At 41.3% G+C, this 8,943-nt stretch overlaps 1 long non-coding RNA gene across 1 annotated transcript; it reads right to left on the reverse strand.

Moving 5' to 3' along the window:
* Nucleotides 1-4,126: 4,126 nt before the first annotated feature.
* On the reverse strand, nt 4,127-8,523 carry LOC119854934. The gene is made up of 3 exons (XR_005292689.1): nt 8,010-8,523; nt 7,432-7,569; nt 4,127-5,833 (listed from the first exon to the last, which is right to left on the reverse strand). It is a non-coding gene; the product is annotated as an uncharacterized LOC119854934 (long non-coding RNA).
* Nucleotides 8,524-8,943: the final 420 nt, after the last annotated feature.

Below are 8,943 nucleotides of genomic sequence, written 5' to 3' on the forward strand. Positions count from 1 at the left end.
AGGAACTGATTACAGGAATAAAAATTAATGGTAGCTTAGATACTTGATCACATTTATAATTTACAAGCAGAACAAACACTCACACACCACACACACACACGATGGTTTAATAGGGCCAATTCACAAAGCTGAAAACAATTCAGCCAAATCACCTGGGAGGAAGAATTTAATCAGAAAAATGTGAATGATGATTGAGAATTACTTAACGCCTTACTAGATGTCCAGAAAGCCACAATTGAGGAAAAAGGCTAACCAGGTTTAGAGAGTGTAAGTGAAGGCAGCTATAAAAATAATATAGAACAAAGGGGAAGTTGATAATAATGAATATAAATCAGAAGTTAGGAATTGTGGAGAAGGCAGAAATGGTCAATAAATATTTCTGTTCTGTATTTGGGGGAAAAAAAAAAACAGATAATAGAGTCTCATCATATGGTAATGAGAAAACTCTTTCCATTCCACTAGTCATCTCTGGAGGCCGTTATTAGATACTTTTAAATGAGCAGGTCCACATATCTTGCATCCAAGAGTGTTAAAAGACCTCACTGAACAGTTAATACTGATTTTCAGTAAATCTTGGAGCACTGGGAAAATGTGAGAAGACTGTAAGAAAGCTAATGTGCCAATTTTTAAATAGGGTAACAGGATAACCTGGGTAATTATAATCCTGTTAGTCTGATATTAATCTTTGGCAAGATAACAGAAATGCTAATACAGAACTTGATAAAGAATTAAATGAGGGTAATGTAATTAATATAAATCAGTTAACTGCTATTAACTGACAGCCCTAACTCATGCAATTAACTCAAAATTAATTGTGATTAATAGCACTGTTAAACAATAGAATACCAGTTTAAATTTATAAAATATTTTGGGATGTTTTTCTACATTTTCAAATATATTGATTTCTATTACAACACAGAATACTAAGTATATAGTGCTCACTTAATATTTTATTACAAATATTTGCACTGTAAAAAATGATAAACAAAAATAGTATTTTTCAATTCACCTCATACAAGTAGTCTAGAGCAATCTCTTTATGGTGAAAGTAACTTACAAATGTAGATTTTTTTGGTGTTACATAACTGCACTCAAAAATAAAATGTAAAAAACTTTAGACTATAAGTCCACTCGATCCTACTTCTTGTTCAGCCAATTACTAAGACAAACAAGTTTGTTTACATTTACAGGAGATACTGCCGTCTGCTTCTTATTTATAATGTCACCAGAAAGTGAGAACAGGCATTCGCATGGCACTTGTGTAGCTGGCGTTGCAAGCTATTTACTTGGCAGATATGCTAAACATTCATATGCCCCTTCATGCTTCGGCCACCATTCAGAGGACATGCTTCCATGCAGATGATTCTTGTTTAAAAAATAAAAAAAAAATTAAACTTGTGACTGAACTCCTTGGGGGAGAATTGTATGTCCCCTGCTCTGTTTTACCTGCATTCTACCATATTTTTCATGTTATAGCAAGTTCAGATGATGATGACCCTGCACATGTTCATTTTAAGAACACTTTCACAGCAGATCTGACAAGATGCAAAGAAGATACCAATGTGAGATTTCTAAAAATAGCTACAACACTTGACCCAAGGTTTAAGAATCTGAAGTGTCTTCCAAAATCTGAGCGGGACGAGGTGTGGATCATGCTTTCAGAAGTCTTAAAAGAGCAACATTCTGATGTGGAAACTACAGAATCTGAACCACCAAAAAAAGAAAATTAACCTTCTGCTGGTGGCATCTGACTAAGATGATGAAAATGAACATGCATTGGTCCGCACTGCTTTGGATTATTATCAAACAGAACCCATCATCAGCACAGATGCATGTCCTCTGGAATGTGATTGAAGCATGAAGGGACATATGAATCTTTAGTGCATCTGGCACGTAAAGATCTTGCGATGCCAGCTACAACAGTGTCAAGCGAATGTCTGTTCTCACTTTCAGGTGACATTGTAAACAAGAAGCAGGCAGCATTATCTCTTGCAAATTGTAACCAAACTTATTTTGTTTGAGCAATTGGCTGAAGTAGGACTGAGTGGACTTCTAGACACTCAAATTTTACATTGTTTTATTTTTTAAACCAGTTTTTGGTATATAATTCTATTTTTGTAAGTTCAACTTTCATGATAAAGAGATTGCATTACAGCACTTGTATTAAGTGAATTGAAAAATACTATTTGTTTTTTACAGTGCAAATATTTGAAATAAAAATATAAAGTGAGCACTGTACACTTTGTATTCTGTGTTGTAATTGAAATCAATATATTTGAAAATGTAGAAAACATCTACAAATATTTAAATAAATGGGATTCTATTATTGAATAACAGTGTGATTAATCACATGATTAATTGCAATTAATTTTTTTAGTCGCTTGACAGCCCTAAAATCAATATGGGTTTATGGAAATAGATACTATCCAATTATATTTCTTTTTCTGATGAGATTACAAGTTTGGCTGATAAAGGTAATAGTACTGATGTAATATATTTAGACTTCTGTAAGGCATTTGACTTGGTATCACAAGACATTTTGTTTAAAAAAACTAGAACGATATAAAATAAACATGGCACGCATTATATTAATTCAAAACTACCTAACTGATAAGCCTTAAAATGTAATTGTAGAAAGGGAATCTTCATCAAGTGGGTGTCTTTCCAGTGGGGTCACTCAAGCATTGGTTCTTGGCCATATGCTATTTAACATTTTTATCGATGACCTAGAAAAAATATAAAATCAGCACTGACAGTTTGCAGATGACACAAATAATAAAGAGGATGGTTTGCTGATGCCAAGCGATCTGGATCACTTAGTAACCTGGGTGCAAGCAAACAATGTGTGTTTTAATAGGCCTAAATGTAAATGTATACATCTAGGAATAAACTTACAGGATGGGGACTCCATCAAGAGAAGCAGTGACTCTAAAAAAAAATTTGAGGGTCGTGATGGATAATCAGCTAAATACGAGCTCCCATTTTGATGCTGTGGTCAAAAGAGCCAATGTGATCCTGAGATGCATAAACCGGGAAATCTCGAGTAGGAGCAGAGAAGTTATTTTACCTCTGTATTTGGCCCTGCTGCAACCACTGCCAGAATCCTGTGTCCAATTCTGGTGCCCACAATTCAAGAAAGAGGTTGATAAATTGGAAAGGGTTTAGAGAAGAATGACAAGAATGATTAAAGGATTAGAAAATGTGCCTTTTAGTAACAGACTCCGAGAGCCCCATCTATTTAGCTCTAACAAATACATGGCTAAAGGGGTGATTAATTACAGCCTATAAGTATTTACATGGGGTACAAATATTTAATAATAGGCTCCTCAAGGTAGCAGAGAAAGGTATAACAATCTAATGGCTGGTAATTGGAACTGGACAAATTCAGACAATACAAGATAAATTTTTGACAATGAGAGTAATTAACCATTGGAACAATTTACCAAGGGTCATGGTAAATTTTACATCACTGAAAATGTTTAAATCAAGATTGGATGTATTTCTGAAAGCTATGCTCTAGGGCAGTGGTTCTCAACCAGGGGTATGTGTATGCATGTGGGTATGCAGAGGTGTTCCAGGGGATACATCAGCTGTTTTCCTAGTTTTACAATTGGCTACATAAAAAGCACTAGCAAAGTTAATACAAACTAAAATTTTACCTAGACAATAACTTGTTTATACTGCTCTATATAGTATACACTGAAATGTAAGTACAATATTTATATTCCAATTGGTTTATTTTATTATGGTAAAAATTAGAAAGTAAACATTTTTTCAGTAATAACCTGCTGTGACACTTTTGTATTGTTATGTCTGATTGTGTAAGCAAATTGTTTAAGTGAGGTGTAACTTGGGGTACATAAGACAAATCCGACTCCTGAAAGGGGTACAGGAGTCAGGAAAGGGTGAGAGCCCGGCTCTAGGAATTATTCTGGGGAAGTTCTATGACCTGTGTTACACAGGAGGTCAGAGTAGATGATCACAATGGCCCCTTCTGGTCTTGGAATCTATGAACCTGGCATGTGCCTGAAGTAGAGTCTACAGTAATTGGAAAAGTACTTTGCAATGTGCAACTGACTATTTCAGAAAGTACTTTATGCCCCATTTAAAAAAAAAGTCTCTGCAAATATTTCCATATTTTTTTAATATGGTAATCAAGGAAAGGATCAAACTGACTCAACAATTCCAAGTTTCCCAACTAAATGCTGTTATAAAGAGAGATGACAGCTTCATTTTCTCCTTTAAAACAGAAGGCCATGATCAGCAAGAAACTTTACTACTGCAACAACCAGTCTAAGCAATACATCAGCTCATTTTCATATTGTTTTTTTCTGTTCACAGTCTACCTGGCCTTTGGTTTCTATCTGGGAAGTCCATGTAAGCATTGTGTTTTGATGAGAAACACTGCTTTCATGCTCTACAATGGGAACTGTAGTATGTGGTCAGTCATTAAATCCAGAGTCACTAAATACCGTTGCATGAGAGACATCTCCAAGTAACAAGCATACAAAACAGAACAGCAACCCTGTCGATTGTGCATAAAGAGGCACAGAGTCTCCATTTTTCAGACAGCACGTGAACAGGGTTTTTGATAAACATGGCTTCTGGTTTTTGTAATTTTTTTTAGTTGCTTAAATGTGGCAATTTTTATTTTGACATGATAGAAGTTCCATTGTAAATCCAGTAAGATCGCAGGGTCTCCATGGCTGGGCCCCAGAGTGCAGCATCAGTACTATACTGTCATGATCCAGTCAGAACCAAGGGTCAAACCTGAGAGTAGCAGAGGAGTTCATAGTCAAGTTCCAGGCCAGGGTTGATAACAAGGATCAAAGTCCAAGTCAGATTTCAGGGTTCAGATCAGGAGCCGAGGTCCAAGTCAAGTCCAGGTCGAAGCTAGGAGTTCAAGAACAGGGAGCAGGAGCAGTCATGGCAGCTACAGTAGATCCGAGCTGGTGCCTGGACACTTCCTGGAATCTCCCTTGGGTTTATATACGATGGGGAGCCGATCAAGAGCCATGAGGCTGCTGCCTAGCAGACCTCTCGAGGTGGGACCTTTCATTGCCACATCCTCAGCAGGTTGTGGGTAATGGAGCATGAACTGGTTATAGCTGCTGCCAGTTGGTGGCAGCTCTACAGGCCCAGGTTCAAGACCCACTGGACCTTATACACATCGATCAATTTGCATATCCACTACATTATTACCTTCATGTGTGGCAATGTCACTCTCTTTTGAAACTGACTCCCTGGAGAATGTAAAGTTAGGACTTGCCAATTATATTGTAATCCATCAGTACTGGTTGTTTCATCTTGTTGACTTTTCTCTGTATTTTCCGAAGTGCTGGTAACGCCGCATACATTTGTTGGTATTTTATTAAAATAGCTTGTCAACTTTGGGGCTTTGTTTAACAGATCTTCTGTGCAAAGGCTTTGTGGTTGTTGTGCTTTCCGCTTTTTAACACCGCTCTCATGCTTTCTAGGTGCTCTGTCCAGATGTTTTTATAGGTTCTTCTAAACTGTGTCACATTCGCGCCGTGACCTGGCCTGGACTTGATCGCAGGTCAAATGGACCATATGATCAGGCAGTTGTTGCTCCAGCTGAACACTGCTTAGTAGTAAAATAGTTGTGTTCCAATTCATACAGTAAATAATATATTGGGGGGGCTCAAAATCTGGGGCCCAGGCTGCAGTCCCTAAAGCTCCTGAGTTAATCTGCTCTGTGTGTAGCCTAGTGGTTAAAGCATATGACTGGGCATGAAGTGTGTAATAATTTTTTCTTTTCAAAAGTGGCTGTGTTGATCTAAATCTGCTTCCATTAAAGTCCAATGGTAAAACCCTGTGGAGACAGAGTCAGGCCCATGGGTGGTGGTTGAATGCGCTGTTGGGGGAGGTTAGCCCCGACCCCTCCTCTTCCCCTTTTCTGCCAGAGAACAGAGCGCACCCCCCACCCCCGCAGCCACCAGCCTCCTCATGCACCCCCAGCCCCAGCGCACCGGGCGGGTGGCACGGCTGGAGTGCCCCTAGTCAGAGCACTCCCAGTCCTAGCGCGCTGGGCGGGCAGTGCAGCCGGAGCACCCCCACCCTTGGGCCTTGTGCACATCGGCTCCAGCTTGCCCTGCCCCAGCCTCTCAGCCGCACCGCAAAGGGAACTGGAAGCAGGCAGGAGAGGGTCTGGGGGTGGAGCGTGGGCAGGAGCATGTCAGACTTTATGGGGAAGCACAGCCTTCCCCTGCCTATGCCACTCATGGTCAGGCCAATGCTAAATGCTTTTGAAAACTCCACTTTAAAAATGCTGGATTCTATTCCTGGTTCTGCTTTCTGAACAGCTGTGTGACTTAGTGTTCTCAGTTAGTAAGGGGGGCTTGCTGGGGGTGAGCTACACTCTGGTTTTTCACAGCCTGTAGGCAGCAGTAGCCGAACATAAATTAGAGTAGCTCCAAGGCTGTTCTAACTTATGCTAGCAGCGGGGCCAATTCTCAGGCAGCTGAAGAACATGGGGAATGCAAAGATGTCTTGAAATCACAGACATATGCAGGGATAGAGAACTGGTCCCTGAATTCCAAACAGGCTCAAACATTGATGTAATGGCTGTTCATGGGAAAGACAAGAGCCAAATTCAATTAATAAATTATTTGCCGTGAATAGATCAACAAGCTGCTTAATAATGGCAAGTATTATCCTAATAGGTCAGTGGGATACACACACAAGTTGTCAAAGATCACATATGTAATCTCAGTCACATCTTGGATGATGTGGAGATTGCTTAGAACGGTATATATAATAGTATATCACAGGCTGCCACTGAAATAATTGGCTTCAGATGTTTTATGTAAGAAACCTTGGCTTTCTAAAGAGGCCTGTGATATATTAGTAAAAAAGTATGCACGCAAGCAGGGAAATGTCCAAGAATGTAAATGGCTGAAAGGCATTTTCTGGACCATGGCAAAACTCGACCATGAGATCTACGTCAGTTTCCAAGCCGATAAAGCACAGGATGGCATAAAGAACAACAATCTGCATCCTGCCTACAGAACTATCATGTACCTGGTTGGTAGCCATAAACAACCTTCTAATGTCCCCCTTATGAAATCAGATGGCTCTCCCTGATTATTAACAAATGAGGTCTTGGACAGAAACCTGCAAGCTTCTCACAGGCAGACTTGCGGAGGCTAGAGGCATTCCATATATGCGGTCAGCACCAAATCCTGAGCAGAAAATGGCTCAACTTAGTGTGAAATGTTACAATCTCACAGAGAGCTAGCCTTCCTCCAATCGCTCACTACCTTCAAAAGTGGGGTTGTGTACTTTGGCCATGTCATGAGGATGGACAAAATCACCCAAGCACACAGTGCTCTCAAACTTGCCATCAACACGTGAAGAGCTGCACCCCGGACCCTACCTATCATCGCTGATGCGACTTCCCCAGAGACTCACAGATTTGCAGGATCAAGCCAGATCTGGAAACTTCACTCTAGGATGCCTGATGTGACTCCATCAACTGTGGTCCTTCTGGCTGGCTAAATGGTCCTCAGCAGATTATGCACACTTGATGCTGATGCATAGGGAATGTTCCTAAGAGCAATAAGTGGATTATGCAATACTGGTTAGCCTTGACATATAGCACTTTGGAAAGGGAACAATATTAAAGCTTGTACTTATAGATGCTTGCAGTTATTAACACATCCTTCAGCAATTTATCCTGTAGGCATTCCCACAGAACATCAAGCAAACTTCCCAGTTCAGTAACAAGTCAGGTTGCACACGTGGCAAACATTCAAGATAAAACTCAATCTTTGCTCCCTTTAGAATGGTGTGTGTGTGTTTTGTCAAACTGCCCCCTTCACTGGCTGGCTTTCAGCCTCCCCCCCCCATCTGAGTATGATACAGAGAGGAGGTAATTTCCCTTCATCCATCCTAGCTATTTTCATATGTATGTCTATACACATACACAGCACGAAAATACAACACCTATTAAAACTCTAATGGTTCGTTGTAATGAAGCAACAACTCACCGGTGCAGCGCCTCCTGCTGGTTGTCTCAGGAATTAGCTCTTCCAGCCCAGAGCGCCCTCCGCAGGCCGGTGTCTCAGCTGCCGCTGGGCCCCGTGTCCCTCCTGGACCCTGGTGCCCCTTTACCTCAAGGTTCTGCCCCAGCAGTACCCCCTTACTCTGGGTCTCCCCTCCCCAGGGAACCCCCAACCCTCTAAACCCACCTTGCCTCAGTGGCTACTGCCAGTCATCATCTAGTCCCTGCTCACGGGGGCAGACTGCAGTCTATAAAGGCCAATCATCACTGGCAAGGAGGTAAGGACCTGCTGCCTTTGCCTATCCTCAGGCTACACCTCGGTAGCCCCAGTACCTTTTTGAGCCTTTCACAAGGCCTGCAGCCTCATGGTTTACCAGGCTGGTGCTCCCCAGCACTGCACCACTTAAGGTACCTTGCTCTCAGGCAGCTAGCCCTTCCTACTCCAGGAATAGAGTGAAACTCCTTAGCTTCTGGCCCTCAGCCCTCTCACAGGGTCAGCTGTGGCCTGATTGGGGCATGGCCCCAGCTATAGCTGCTTCCCCCAATCAGCCTAGCTTTTCCCAGCCACAGACCTCTCCAGGGCTGCTTTTAACCCCTTCAGGGCTGGAGCAGGCTGCCCACCCTACTACATTGATGCAAAGTGTCAAGTTGTGTGTTAAATATTCTGTCTACATTGTCACTCGTGGATCATTTCATGTGCCCCTTACATAACAGTGGGGCTGCATGCATGTGACTAAGAGCCCTTTGATCTAATCTGTAGTGTATAATTCCCCCACTCACAACATACCAACAGCAAAAAAACAAAAACAAAGCCACTTTCTCCTCAGCAAAGTGGGTGTAAAATATTATGTCCTGTGTCAGAATAGCAGCGTAGTCTGCATTTGCAAAGAAAAAAAAAAAAAAGGAGGAGTACTTGTGGC

This window comes from Dermochelys coriacea, chromosome 4 (genome assembly GCF_009764565.3).
Source record: "Dermochelys coriacea isolate rDerCor1 chromosome 4, rDerCor1.pri.v4, whole genome shotgun sequence".
NCBI lineage: Eukaryota > Metazoa > Chordata > Testudines > Dermochelyidae > Dermochelys > Dermochelys coriacea.